Here is a 13,757-nt window from a genome sequence, read left to right on the forward strand (position 1 = left end):
ATCTCATGAAAGTATAATCAATAACTTACATAAGTTAAAACCATGGCAAACAGTGACGGTTCTGTAATTGGACCTTTATGAATTCCATATGTTACAATCTTGGCATTCGCTAACAGTCCTGCATAATACACATATCTCTTCCCCAAACATAGCCGCTGAACTTTCTTAAAAGGCTATGAAACTTTTCACAGCTACTGTCAGACTTGAACTCTTCAAACCCCTAAGCGTGGGTGTAGTACCTAAAGGGCAGGATTTTTGGAAAGCCTGAAAGGACAAATATTTCTCCCAGATCCAATAAGCACTCATTTGCGGAAAGCAATTTAATCAAAGACAGTAACTTTTTACTTAATTGCATGGCTTGTGTGCTTTGAAAAATATATCAGGGGGAAAAAAGACTTTTCCGACAAATCATTGTTAAAATATAAGTGAAAATATATTCATTTAGAAAGACAAGCTCTCGTGTGAAGATCTCAAATGCCTGGGAAGCCATTATGTCATTAACCACATTATCTAGGGTTTATATTTGTTTTCTCTTTCTCATTAAATGAAATTGCATTATTAGCAAATTAGAAATGTGGGTGTTTAGTGTAGCTTGATTGCCTTCACTTTGGGAGGAAGGGAAGTAAGCATGAAAAAAACAAAACCAACAGAATTTTCTGATATATCTAAGGGGGCAACAAAGAAGTCTGAATTGAAGGAGCACTTAATGACAGAATAAAAGATATCCAAGGAAAGATTAGTCCCATCTTTTTGTACTAAACGTGAGATCTTTAAAGAGAGATGAGTATATAAAGCCAAATGCAGTAAATAGAGGGCACACATCAAAGGAGTTATTTTTGTGTCTTGGCTTCTTCTTTCCCAATAACTATTACTAACTTCCCTCCCACTCCCCACTCCATCGTCACCTTAGTCAGTTTTGTTACCTGTTATCATGGATTCTCCTCCTCCTCCTCCTCCTCCTCCTTCTTCTTTTTTATTTTTTGACAAGGTCTCTCTCTGTCACCTGGGCTAAAGTGCAGTGGTGAAATTTGACTCACTGCAGCCTCCATCTCCTGGGCTCAAGCCATCCTCCCACCTCAACCTCTGCAGTAGCTGGGACTACATGTGCATGCCACCACATCAGACTAATTTTTGTATTTATTTATGTATTTATGTATTTATTTATTTATTTATTTATTGTAGAGGCAGGGTCTTACTATGTTGCCCAAGCTGGTCTTGAACTCCTGGGCTCAAGCAATCCTCCTGCCTCGGGCCCCCCAAAGTACCAGGATTACAGGTGTGAGACACTAGTGCCGAGCTTGAATTTTTCTTTATTTTGGAACATATTTGAAAGTTGCCAAAGCCACTTCTGAGCAAATTTGTATGTCTCTAGATTCTCTAGTTCAAAATAGCACTCTCAAGCAATCCTTGTAGCTCTACTGCTACTACAGAGAACTTTTCCTCTTGTAAATATGTTAGTATCTTTCAAATTAGAAACACTCGCAATACATTCATTGTACTCATTTGCATTAAAAATATGATATTTGGCCCCATATCTCCTCTATTTGATTATAATTCCTAGAGGCAGAGATGATAACTATTTATCAGTCTATTTTCAATAGTCTGGTTTATTTTGTAAAGGTAATTTCAAATGTCTTGCACACAAAAAAAGGATGATCAAAGAAGACCAGTAACACCAAAGGGGAGAGAGATCAGGTTTTTGAATATCTTCAGTTTGACTATCTTTAAAGAAAATATCAGTGAGCTTGTTAGGGCCCCAGTTGTAATAGAAGAAAATAGGTTTCATAAAGAAGAAAAGAAAAGAAAAGAAACAGATCGTGCTCACTTTGGCAGCACATATACTAAAATTGAAATGACACAGAGAAGGTTAGCATGGCCCCTGTGCAAGGATGACATGCAAATTCATGAAGCATCCATATTTTTCAAAACTTAATTCAAGATGGATTACATACTTAAATGTAAAACCCAAAACCATAAAAACCCTAGAAGAAAACCTAAGCAATACCATTCAGGATATAGGTATGGGCAAAGACTTCATGACTAAAACACCAAAAGCAATTTCAACAAAAGCCAAAATTGACAAGTGGGATCTAAATAAACTAAAGAGCTTCTGCACAGCAAAAGAATCTATCATCAGAATGAACAAGCGACCTACAGATTGGGAGAAAATTTTTGCAATCTACCTATCTGACAAAGGTCCAATATCCAGAATCTACAAGGAACTTAAACAAATTTACAAGAAACAAACAACCCCATCAAAAAGTGGGCAAAGGATATGAACAGACTCTTCTCAAAAGAAGACATTTATTTGGCCAATAAATATATAAAAATAAGCTCATTATCACTGGTCATTAGAGAAATGCAAACCAAAACCACAATGAGATACCATCTCATGCCAGTTAGAATGGCAATCATTAAAAAGTCTAGAAACAACAGATGCTGGCGAGGATGTGGAGAAATAGGAATGCTTTTACACTGTTGGTGGGAGTGTAAATTAGTTCAACCATTGTGGAAAGACAGTGTGGCAATTTCTCAAGGATCTAGAACCAGAAATACCATTTGACCCAGCAATCCCATTACTGGGTATATACCCAAAGTATAATAAATCATTCTATTATAAAGACACATGCACACATATGTTTATTGCAGCACTATGTACAATAGCAAAGACTTGTAACCAACTTAAATGCCCATCAGTGATAGACTGGATAAAGAAAATGTGGCACATGTACACCATAGAATGCTATGCAGCCATAAAAAAGAATGAGATCATGTCCTTTGCAGGGACATGGATGAAGCTGGAAGACATCATTCTTAGCAAACTAACACAGGAACAGAAACTCAAACACCGCATGTTCTCATTCATAAGTGGGAGTTGAAGAATGAGAACACATGGACATACGGAGGGGAACAACACACACTGGGGCCTGTCAGGGGTGGAGGGCAAGGGGAGGGAGAACATTAGGAGACACCTAATACACGTGGGGCTTAAAACCTAGATGAGAGGTTGACAGGTGCAGCAAACCACCATGGCACATGTATACCTATGTAAGAAACCTGCACATTCTGCACATGTATCCCGGAACTTAAAAAAAAAGAAAAAAGAAACAGATCAATAGAAAAAAATTCGATGTATCCAAATCAGCAAGGCTGATGTAATGTGATACATGATTTGTGTGGATGTATGGAAACTAAGAGCTCTGAAAACTGGGCCTCTTTTATTCACCTTAAAAAAAAAAAAAAAGAACAGCTGTGAGAATTACACACCAGTCAGTATCAATATTTGTTTTCATGGCTTTATTAATAGCTAGATGAACAACCTAGACATCAACATAGAGTCACAAGATGCAAGCCGTGCCATATTAAATTGATGTCTTTGCTCAAAAGAGAGGACAAGAAACAAGAGATATCTACCTCCATTTCAAAATTGATATTGATTCCTTCCTACATGGCATAGTTATAAAATGGGAAATCTAGCCTCTACCATTCTAGGGGATGGCTAAACTATAGATTTAAGAGCCACACCCAAAGCAGAAACCTATGTCAGCCTGGTGGACACACTGGGTGGTATTTTATTCAGGTTAGTCTCAGAAACCAATCTATTAGATATTCTTGTTAGTGACTTTGACAAACACAAATATGAAGATGCTCAAGTTGCCCACTTCTTTTTCCTACTTTTCTCACTCCCAGGTCTTATCATTTATTCATACTAGTCTATGTTTCTTTTCCTGATCCCTCCAAAATCACTTTGTTTCAAAAAATCAAGTCTTTCCTCAACATTTATTTCTAAATTATCTGCTGACCAGAGAGTAAATCTTTCCACAGAACTCTTTCTGTTGCCATTTTTATAATCACCTTAGCATTGTCTTTTATGTATTTGTGTCTTTGGTGTCTTCCCTTAATTTTCTTTGATTGTATCATATCACTTTGTGTGATATGATTAGAGGAAATTAAAATTCAAAATGTTCTATTATCATAGAGGAAAAACATGTTTACTAAACGGAAGAAGTGAGGAACAGAGGAATTGTAATTCTAGGATTGGCAGATTCTGGTGAAAAAGAACTCATCTCCAAGAATGAGCCAAAGTTATAAAACAAATTAAGAGAAGGACAATAGCACATCAGGGTTAGTACATGTTGTGCTAGCATAATGTCTTTCCTGCTCCATAGGCAGTGGATAAAATAAGTCAATTTATGAACACAGACTTTTAGAAATAGGTTAACATAGGGTCAGGCCAATTTTTCAAAGTCATGTAAAAATAGCACTATTTTTAAACATATATATTATCTGACTGTTAAACACTTTTCAACTCTGTTTGAAAAATCTGTATCTGTAGTTCCTTTTGATGCTCTTGGAATGTCCATAATAAGGAATCTCAGAGAGCTTTGTAAACAGGCCAGTCTTCACAAAGCCCTTCTAAGGGAAAATAGCAGATCACAACACATACCACTTTAGAGCTGGAAAAATTCTAAGAGATCGTATGGGGAAGTGGAGGGCTAGGCAGGTTAAGTTACATTTCCAAAGCCCCCCAGTCAGGACTGGCTCAGCATGCTTTCCATGATATCATATGGTTGCCACACCAACCACTTTCGTTTTGCTATTGTTCAATACCTGTTATGTCCTGGGCATTGTGCTGGGCAAAATGGATCATGGCCAGAACTGAGTCACCAAGTAGTGCTTGCAACTAGCCCACTCAGCTACTGCCTCAAAATTGAACATTAAAGTCTGTGTGTGTGTGTGTGTGTGTGTGTGTGTGTGTGTGTGTGTATACTGGACAACACAAAAACAGATCAATGGCCTTCCCCATACTCCATTCCATAGAAAAACTGTAGGCAACTTTTTCTTTCCACATTTTATGGGACTGTGATATGGTGATGTTGTGTCCTAAGACTGAAGCACAGTGAAAAACCCTGCCCTGGTTGTCAGAAAACAGTGCCCTTTAGCCAGCTCTATTGCTAACTCCTTCTTGGAAGTCAGTCATCATTTCTAGTCCTTAGTTTCCTCATCTGAAAAATAAGGTGGTTCAACTAATCTTTAAGATTCCCTCCCTTCTAAGAGTTCAGAATTCTAAGGAAGCCCTTAGCAATTTCTTCCAAGATTTAACATAGAGTCCTGAGCATTTGGGAAGAGGATATAGCTCATTCTGCATACATACCTAGGTAGAGAATTTATGAGCTCAATATAGACTTAGGTCTTAAAGTCCCAACATAATTGTTCTGTGCTCTTAGTGACCTAAGGTCTAATAAGCAATCTTCTCAGAAACACATGCAAACCTAGAAATTTGATGCACAAATCTCTTTGGAGATATATCTTTGCCTTTATCAATTCCTGATGTTTTCAAAATGTATAGAAATCTTTTGATAGCCAATTTATGAGATTACTTAGAGTGAGCCAATGGGAATGATTGAGAATGATTTCCCTCCATCAGACCTGCCCATTTCCCTCCTGTTTGCCGCATGTTCACTGCAGCAGATTTTGCTCAAATAAGCCATGTGATGCTCCTGCCTTTGAAGTGGCTACAGAAGATGCTCTGCATGAGAGAGGCCAGCAGTCTATAAACAATAATTTGTGTATGCCTACCAGGCTCCCCTTCTCCCCAACCCGCCACCTTGAACTGTTTTATTCCACAGAGAGCAAATTTAGCAGAAGTTAACAGACACTTCAAAGCCTGAAACAGTCTTTACTCAGATATCAAGACTGCTAGTTCAAGTGAAGCCAGCTCTTTGGCTGCCTGGGTACTTTCTCCAAAGACTCTCCTATATCTACTCTTTCCTCTTCTTCTTCTTGGATATACAGCTCTGGGAGCGCTGATTAGCAAGTTTATTTGCCTTTTCTTTTACAAGCACCCATAAGAATGTATTTGTTAGCTCAGTTTCCTCATTTTTATACAATGTAGCATACACATTCTTTCTCTTAAAAAGTGCTATTTTCCAGCCAGTAATGACAATAACTCTTTAAGTTTTGACGTTGATCTACTTGTTAATCCCACTCTACTTGTCCTTAAGAAAATTGAGGAAATAATACCTCTGAGCATTAGGAGAATATATTATTTAATATTAAAAACATTTTTAAAAGCATTTATACAAAAATAAATGTCCCAAACTCTGTTATTTTAAAATATTTATGAATAAATGCATGTGCACATGTATATGAAGCATACAAAGAAACTCATAAAAATATTTTACTCATTCATTTAAAAGTAGTAGAAAATATGCTTCCTTATTATGTTCAAAAGGAATTATTTGGTTTATTTTTTAGGAATTACCTACTAGTTTTGTATTTGTAGGTTAGAAGTATAATTTATAATGTAGTATCTATCTGATGGGTCCCGTGTTCACAATTATAGTCATCCCCATGCAAAGCCTCTAAACTTGAGGGATCTTAACAGCCCTGATGAAAAGGGAGATCACTCACCTACCACTTACTGATCCCCCACTGCCCCCTACAGTATAAAATTCCCACTGAGAAAAACTTGTCCTAACTGAACAAAAATGTAGGCACAAATCAACAATTATCAATACTACTTGGAAAGCTTCATTTGGAGGATTTTTTAAAAACAACAAAAGCATACTAAAAAAGAGATTCTTGAATAATTCTGTTGGAAGTATGGAGTAGTCATTACGAGCCATTCAGCAATAATGTATGTGCCAAGAGCCCATAGAATAATTGGCAATTTGACTCAGAAATTCCACTTCTGGAACTCAGTCTTATGGCAGTAATCCTAACACAGAAAAAGTTTTATGCATCAAGTTGTTCTTCAGTGTTACTTGTAATAGTAAATATATATATATGTTATGTATATATATATGTTATATATATGTTTTTTATATATATGTTATATATATATATATGAAATTTAAATAGAATGTTTAAATAAACCACAGAATAGGGGCAGGCGTGGTGGCTCACACCTGTAATCCCAGCGCTTTGGGAGGCTGAGGTAGAAGGATCACTTGAGCCCAGGAGTTCAAGACTAGCCTGGGCAACATAGTGAGATCCCATCTCTACAAAAAAGAAATAATAAAATACCACAAAATATTGTGTAGCCACTTAAAAAAAACCATGTTTACAGAGTATGTAATAACATGGGAAACTACCCTACTGCCCTTAAGCAAAAAACAAACAAAAAAGGACACAAATATTCTTAGGTGAGTTAACTATATGTGAAAGCTCTTTTCCCATTCTTCTTTCTCCTTTTTGGTATTTTCCAAATATTTTTAAGGGTGTGCTAATTTATGGTGGAAAAATGTAATGAACTTAAAACTCAGTCAGGATTCATAAAAAGACATGGTTACATCCAGGAAATTAAGTACTGCAAACTTTAATGAAGTCCAGTTTATGTTCTTGGTGAGTAAAAGGTTTTGCAAGTTATAATTACTACGAAGACAACTAGCAATATAAAAACCTCAATTTGTAACAGAGGGACTAAATCTCAGAGTCAGTTTCTCAGTTGTTTGTAAAGAGCCAAGCCAGGAATAAATGTCATGAATATCTAGAAAGAAGCTACCATTTGAGGAGGTCTTACAGGATAAATATTAGTAATATAGCTGTTCTGTCTACCAGTCTCAGAGTATAACTCCTAAAGTCTGTTTATTAGTCAAATTGAAGACACTGAAATCAAGCTAATAGAGAAACCAGACAAAAACTGCCTAAAATGAATTTAAGAAATTTTATTAACATTAAAATGGCAAACAGTATTTTGAAAAGTTAATTCTGCTCAAAATTTGCTTTACTTTTGTTACAAGTAATTGTATTGTTTGTGCTATTTTTCTTACTGTGATTTAAATTCAAATGCAAAACTAAGAACAATGCAGAAATGATAGTGACCGATCATAAATCACAGACATTTTAGAACTGAAGATAAAAAACCCCTATAATTTACCAATAAGGACAAAAATGAAATACTTGTCTGAGGGCTCACATAGCTGGTGTGGGAGCTGGGCTGGGAGACAGGTCTCCTGAGGTCAGCTCAGTGTGATACTCTGAGTTCACTTGTAGTGGCATTTGGGCATCTTGCCAGCATATCCCCCAGCTTGGGATCAGGCGGACCAGCTTTCTTTGGCCTAATGACTTTCACCTAGCACTAACAGCTCATTAATACAAAGGGAAGAAAAGACCCTACTTTTTCATTGTCTACTATGTGTCAAGAATTTTGTACATATTATGCAACTGCATTTTGCTGCCATTGTAAAAAGTAATTTAATTATTTCCTTTTAGTACTTTAAGAAACTGAGGCCCTCAAGAGTTTAGTTGATCAAGATTTAACCTGTGCTGCCTTTTGCTTCTCTTTGATAGTAACTTCTCTCACTGGTGGGCGGGTAAGACAGAATACATGGTATATACTGGTCAAGGTTCTCCAGAGAAACAGAACCAATAGGAGTTATATACAGAGATTTCTTATAAGGAAATTGGCTGACATGATTATGGAGGCTGACAAGTCTCATGATCTTCAGCTGGCAAGCTGGAGTCCCAGGAAAGCCCATCGTGTAGTTCCAGTCTGATGGCCCTTAAAAGCCAGTGTTTCAGCTGGAAGGCAGTCAAGCAGAGGAGTTCTCTCTCCCCATAGGAGGGGCAGCCTTTTTGTTCTACTCAGGCCTTCAACTGATTGTTGGAGGCCCACCCACATTAGGGAGGGCAATCTACTTTATTCAATCTATGGATTCAAATGTTAACCTCATCCAGAAACAGAAACTCCCTCAAAGACACACACAGAATAATGTATGTGACCAAATTGTCTGGGCACCCCAAGGCCCAGTCAAGTTGACACATAAAATTAACATCACACATGATGTTTTTGCCAGTATGTTCAGTTTAGGGCCTTGGACTAGGCAGGCAAGGTCCCCAGGGTGTGAATTTATGGAGGCACTCATTCCTAGGCTCATACAAGCATCCTGAGTGCCTTGCTTGCTGCGCCCTAGTCCTGGCCCTCTGTCCCACCCGAAAGGGTAGTTTCAATCACATCTCTTAGCTTGCAGTGTTTTATATTGGGTGGACAACTATCTATAACCAAGTAAATACCATTCTAGAAAAGCCTTGGATATACAGAGTTTCTGAAAGAATGGATGGCAAAAAAATCTAAAATATTGAGTACAAAAATAGATGATGGGTAAGTATTTCTATGCTTACTATGTAATGAAATGGAAATCCACTTATATTTTCCACTCAAAATGTTTCCTTATAATTCAAATAGTACTTATTGACTGGGCCCATATATTTTTTTATTGAAAGGCAAAAGCATTTCTATAAATCACGAACACACAAATCTTTTGTGCATTATAGAAAAATGCACAACTATTAAAGTTCAGGTTTGAATTATTTTACTTTTGGCTAAAGGCCACTTACTGTAAATTATCAGTTATTCCTCATATTTAGTTATCTAAAGTTTCACTAATGCATGATTTTTCCTTAGTTTTTGGGAGGACTGAATGAAGTTAATGGGATAAAATAAATGAAAGCATGTTTTAAATGATTAAGTACATGAAAGTCATCATTACTGTTAGCAGAATAATAGAACAACGTCTTACTTCAATTCAGGAGAGCTGTACCAATTTACACTTTGCCTCTCAGTTTATGAGTGAATGCTTCCTCAAACTCTAGACAATATAGGACATGCAATAAACTCTAAACTCAAGCCTGCAGATAACTGAGAAACTAGATAAATGTTCAAACTTTGGGAATCAAAAATATTCCACCAGTCTGGAGCCAAGTGGATTTTGCTCTATTTGGCTTCTGAACTGGATCTTGAATATGATGATTTGATATATATAGGACTCTACAAATGAAACTGCGTTTTTAAAAATTGATTTGAGTGGACAGGTAGGCCTACCTTTGTATAATATGGAGGTAAAATAATATACATATATGTACATGTACCTTGGCATTTGACTGCTAGAGTTCAAACCCAGGCTCTGCAGGTGACTAAGGTGTGACCTTGGGCAAGTTACTTAATTTCCTTGTGCCTCTAACTTCTCATGTGTTTAATGGAAATAAAAATAGTGGCTTCAAGCCTGGGTGATTTGGTGACACCCTGTCTCTACAAAAAAAATTTTTAAAGCCAGGCACGGTGGTGCATACCTCTGGTCCCAGCTACCTGGGAGGCTGAGGTGGGAGGATTGCTTGAGCTCAGGAGGTTGGGGCTGCAGTGAGTCATGTTCATGCCACTGTAATCCAGCCTGGGCAACACAGCAAGACTCCACCCCACCGCCAAAAAAATGAGTGCCTTTAGCTCATAGAATTGATACCAGTAATAAATGAGATAATCCATGTAAATTACCTCAGAAGAGTGGCTGGCAGAAAGTAAATGCCCTGTATAACGCCAGTTCTTATTATTAGGTTAAATCACATAAAATTCAAGCATTTTGACCTATTAAAAAAGACAATTTCAAGCAAGTGTAACCAATATTTACTAAAGCCACTCTAATTTTAACTTCCCCTAAAAGTATAAACTCTTCTTGGTCAAAGTCTTTATTTAAACTCACCCTCCACAGCACACAGCAGGATACCCTTCATATGCATGCAACAGAATGTCTAAATAATAAAGATGAAGATTCAGAAATATCCTGATTTCAAAGAGCTCAAATTGCAATTCATCATGGATTCTGCAGTCAGACTACCTGAGTGTACATCTTGGCTCTACTACCTACTAGCTGTGTGACCTCACACAAGTTATTTAACCTTTTTGTGATCCAGTTGCCACTTTTGTAAAATGAGAATATCAGTAGTGCTTATCTCATAGGGTTGTGAGAATTAAATTAGATAATGATGAAAAATAATAAGCACAATGACTGGCACATGAGCAATACTTAATAAGCATTAGATATTTTCCTCTATTTTCTTCTTCTACTCCTCCTCCTTCCACCCCACCACCCCTTCTTCTTGTTTAGTTCATAACACAAGGTTTACAGGCCAAAATATGATTTTAACATTCTGTAAGTAAGTAAATTTCTAATTCTAGCAATCAACTCTTTTCTCATTAGAGCATAAAGAGCAAAAGACCAGTAAAGTCTATCTGTGACAATTTTATACTTTTAATAAGTATTTAGGAGTCAGGGCTTAAGAAATGCAAAGCTGAATATATGAAGTAGCTGAAGAAATTGGGAGTGTTTATCATAAAGAAAAGATGATTTAAAGGGGATGGGAGCTGGTTTAAAATGCCTATGGTCTGATTTCAAGTAAGAAAGGGGTTAAAACATACTCCAGTGGCTCCAGAGGACAAGGAGAGAACCAAGACCAGGAATTACTGATGTGACCAGGATAATAGGAGTAGAGCTCCATTTGGGATTTTAGGTTCAGCTGTGTCTCTGGTGGTCTGTGGCACCTACTGGCATGCATGAGATGCCAGGGACCAACTAATGAGGAGTTTGTTTATGCAGCTGCCTAGGAAATAAGGGGGAAGGAAGTTAGAGGTACACATTTGTACTGAAAGATTCTAAGGCCTGGCCCTAAGGACCAGGCCTGATTTCTACGGGGACATGGGCTAAAGGAACTTAACACTGGTGTACTTCACTGGGCTAAGGGTATTAAGCCATGCTGCCTGTCTTAGTCTGTTTTGTGTTGCTGTAACAGAATAGGCTGGGTAATTTTAAAAGAGTTTATTTAGCTCTTGATTCTGGTAGCTGGAAAGTCCAAGAGCATGGCACTAGCATCTGCTTGGCTTCTGGTGAAGGCCTTGTGTTGTGTCACAATATGGCGGAGAAGCAGAAAGCAAGTGGGTGTTTGCAGAGTAAGGGAAATGAGGGATTTTGTGGGGGCTTGGACTAGTGCACCAGGGTGTAGCTGAGAAGGCTTGACCCACTTTCTAAGAACCCACTTTCATGGAAACTAATCCAGTCTCACGAGAGCAAGCACTCACCCACTACTGTGAGGGTGGTACCAATAGATTCATGAAGGATCTACCCCCATGACCCAAACACCTCCCACTGGGCCCCACCTCCCAACACCACCACACTGGCAATTAAACTTCAAGATGAGTTTTTGCAGGGACAAACCACACCTAAACCATTGCTTTAGGTACCAAGTGACAAAGTTCAATGCCAAATGAGGAAAGGGGTAGACTCCTCTCCATTCTGCACAGGACACCAAGCTGTTCTGAGGCCATAAGTCCTGTAGAGAATACAGGCCAGCTTGACCCTTGAGTCTTTACAGATTAAGAAGCATGGACAGATTGCACTCAGATCTGAGAAGCAGACTTCTCACCAGTGGCACCATGGGTCAGGATATCTCCATTCAGGATGGCATATGTGGAACTCTTCCAAGGACTCACAGAATTAGCTGGTCTTTGCAAGGGAAAAAGTATGAGTAAATGAAACAGAATCCCTACATGAGCAGTAGAGGGGACAGGTTGGCACTTCAGAGTATAAATGCAAGGTAGGAATCTCCAAATGTAAGCCCACAGACTGGTAGAGTCCAGGGATATTCAAGTTATACTGGCAAGACAGATTTGGACTCATTATAAAAACAACTTTCTATGATTAACAGAATCATATATATATATGATCATATATATATGGTCATATAAATATATATATATGATCACATAAATATATATATATTTATTTTTGAGATAGAGTTTCACTCTTGTTACCCAGGCTGGAGTGCAGTGATGTGCCTCGGCCCCCCAGTTTCAAATGATTCTCCTGCCTCAGCCTCCCGAGTAGCTGGGATTACAGGTGCTCGCCACCACGCCTGGCTAATTTTTGTATTTTTAGTAGAGGTGGGGTTTCACCATGTTGTCCAGGCTGGTCTTGAACTCTTGACCTCAGGTGATCCACCTGCCTTGGCCTCCCAAAGTGTTCGGATTACAGGCATGAGCCACTGTGCCCATCCCAAAAATATTTTTTAAACCCCAACTTAATGAGCTCCCTGCCACTGGGCATGTTCAACCAGAGGCTGAGAGACTACAATTCACTGATACTTTGGAGAAAGATTCAGCTCACTGAGTTGGATGAGCTCCGGAATCTCTTCCAACTCTGCTCTTCTATGTCTTCTAAAGATACAGCCAGAGAAGGCAAAGAAGAAATTGGATGAACATGGAGAGATAACTCAAAACTTGACTTCTGCCTAAATTTGAGCAATTACTTAAGAAGAATGTGTAATCGGTGTGTAATGAATCATTCACATTTTTAATGAGGATAAGTTCTAACTTTTGATGAGTTTTAATTGTATCAGTGGCAAAGAATTTGGGAAACTTTATTTTCCAACCTACTGAATATAGTAATGGGCTATTGAAATGAGTGACATAAAGATCACACAGAGAGCACCTGCAGGCTTAAAAAAAAATGTTGAGATGAAAAATTCCATAAAGAAGTAACTTTTACATTGCCATCTGCTGGTTACTGCTATAAGTGACAGCAATATAAATACAACCTCAATCCTAATTGAGTTCTAACTGCAAATAAAAATATTGATTGCTTCAACGTGCTTCAAATATGCAGGAATCAGAGTAATTTTACATGTCTATTGGGATCCATCTGGTTATTGTCTAAAGCAGGAGATGTCCTGGCCTGGCACAGTGGCTCATGCCTGTAATCCCAGCACTTTGGGAGGCCAAGGTGGACTAATCACTGAGGTCAGGAGTTCAAGACCAGTGTGGCCAACATGGTGAAACCCTGTCTCTACTAAAAATACAAAAATTAGCTGGGCATGATAGCTCCTATAACCCCAGCTACTCAGGAGGCTGAGGTGAGAGAATCACTTGAACCCAGGAGATGGAGGTTCCAGTGAGTTGAGATCATGCCATTGCACCCCAGCTTGGGCAA

The 13,757-nt window shown here is 38.2% G+C and overlaps 1 protein-coding gene and 1 non-coding gene across 2 annotated transcripts in view; one reads left to right on the forward strand and one right to left on the reverse strand.

Annotated features, from left to right (window-relative positions):
- The window catches only part of WIF1 (WNT inhibitory factor 1), a 71,281-nt gene that overhangs the window by 43,505 nt on the left and 14,019 nt on the right, over positions 1–13,757 (reverse strand). The gene's annotated exons all lie outside the window — the stretch shown is intronic.
- LOC129011141 (U6 spliceosomal RNA) lies at positions 1,818–1,924 on the forward strand. The gene has a single exon (XR_008493253.1). It is a non-coding gene; the product is annotated as a U6 spliceosomal RNA (small nuclear RNA).

This window comes from Pongo pygmaeus, chromosome 10 (genome assembly GCF_028885625.2).
Source record: "Pongo pygmaeus isolate AG05252 chromosome 10, NHGRI_mPonPyg2-v2.0_pri, whole genome shotgun sequence".
In the NCBI taxonomy this organism is placed as follows: domain Eukaryota; kingdom Metazoa; phylum Chordata; class Mammalia; order Primates; family Hominidae; genus Pongo; species Pongo pygmaeus.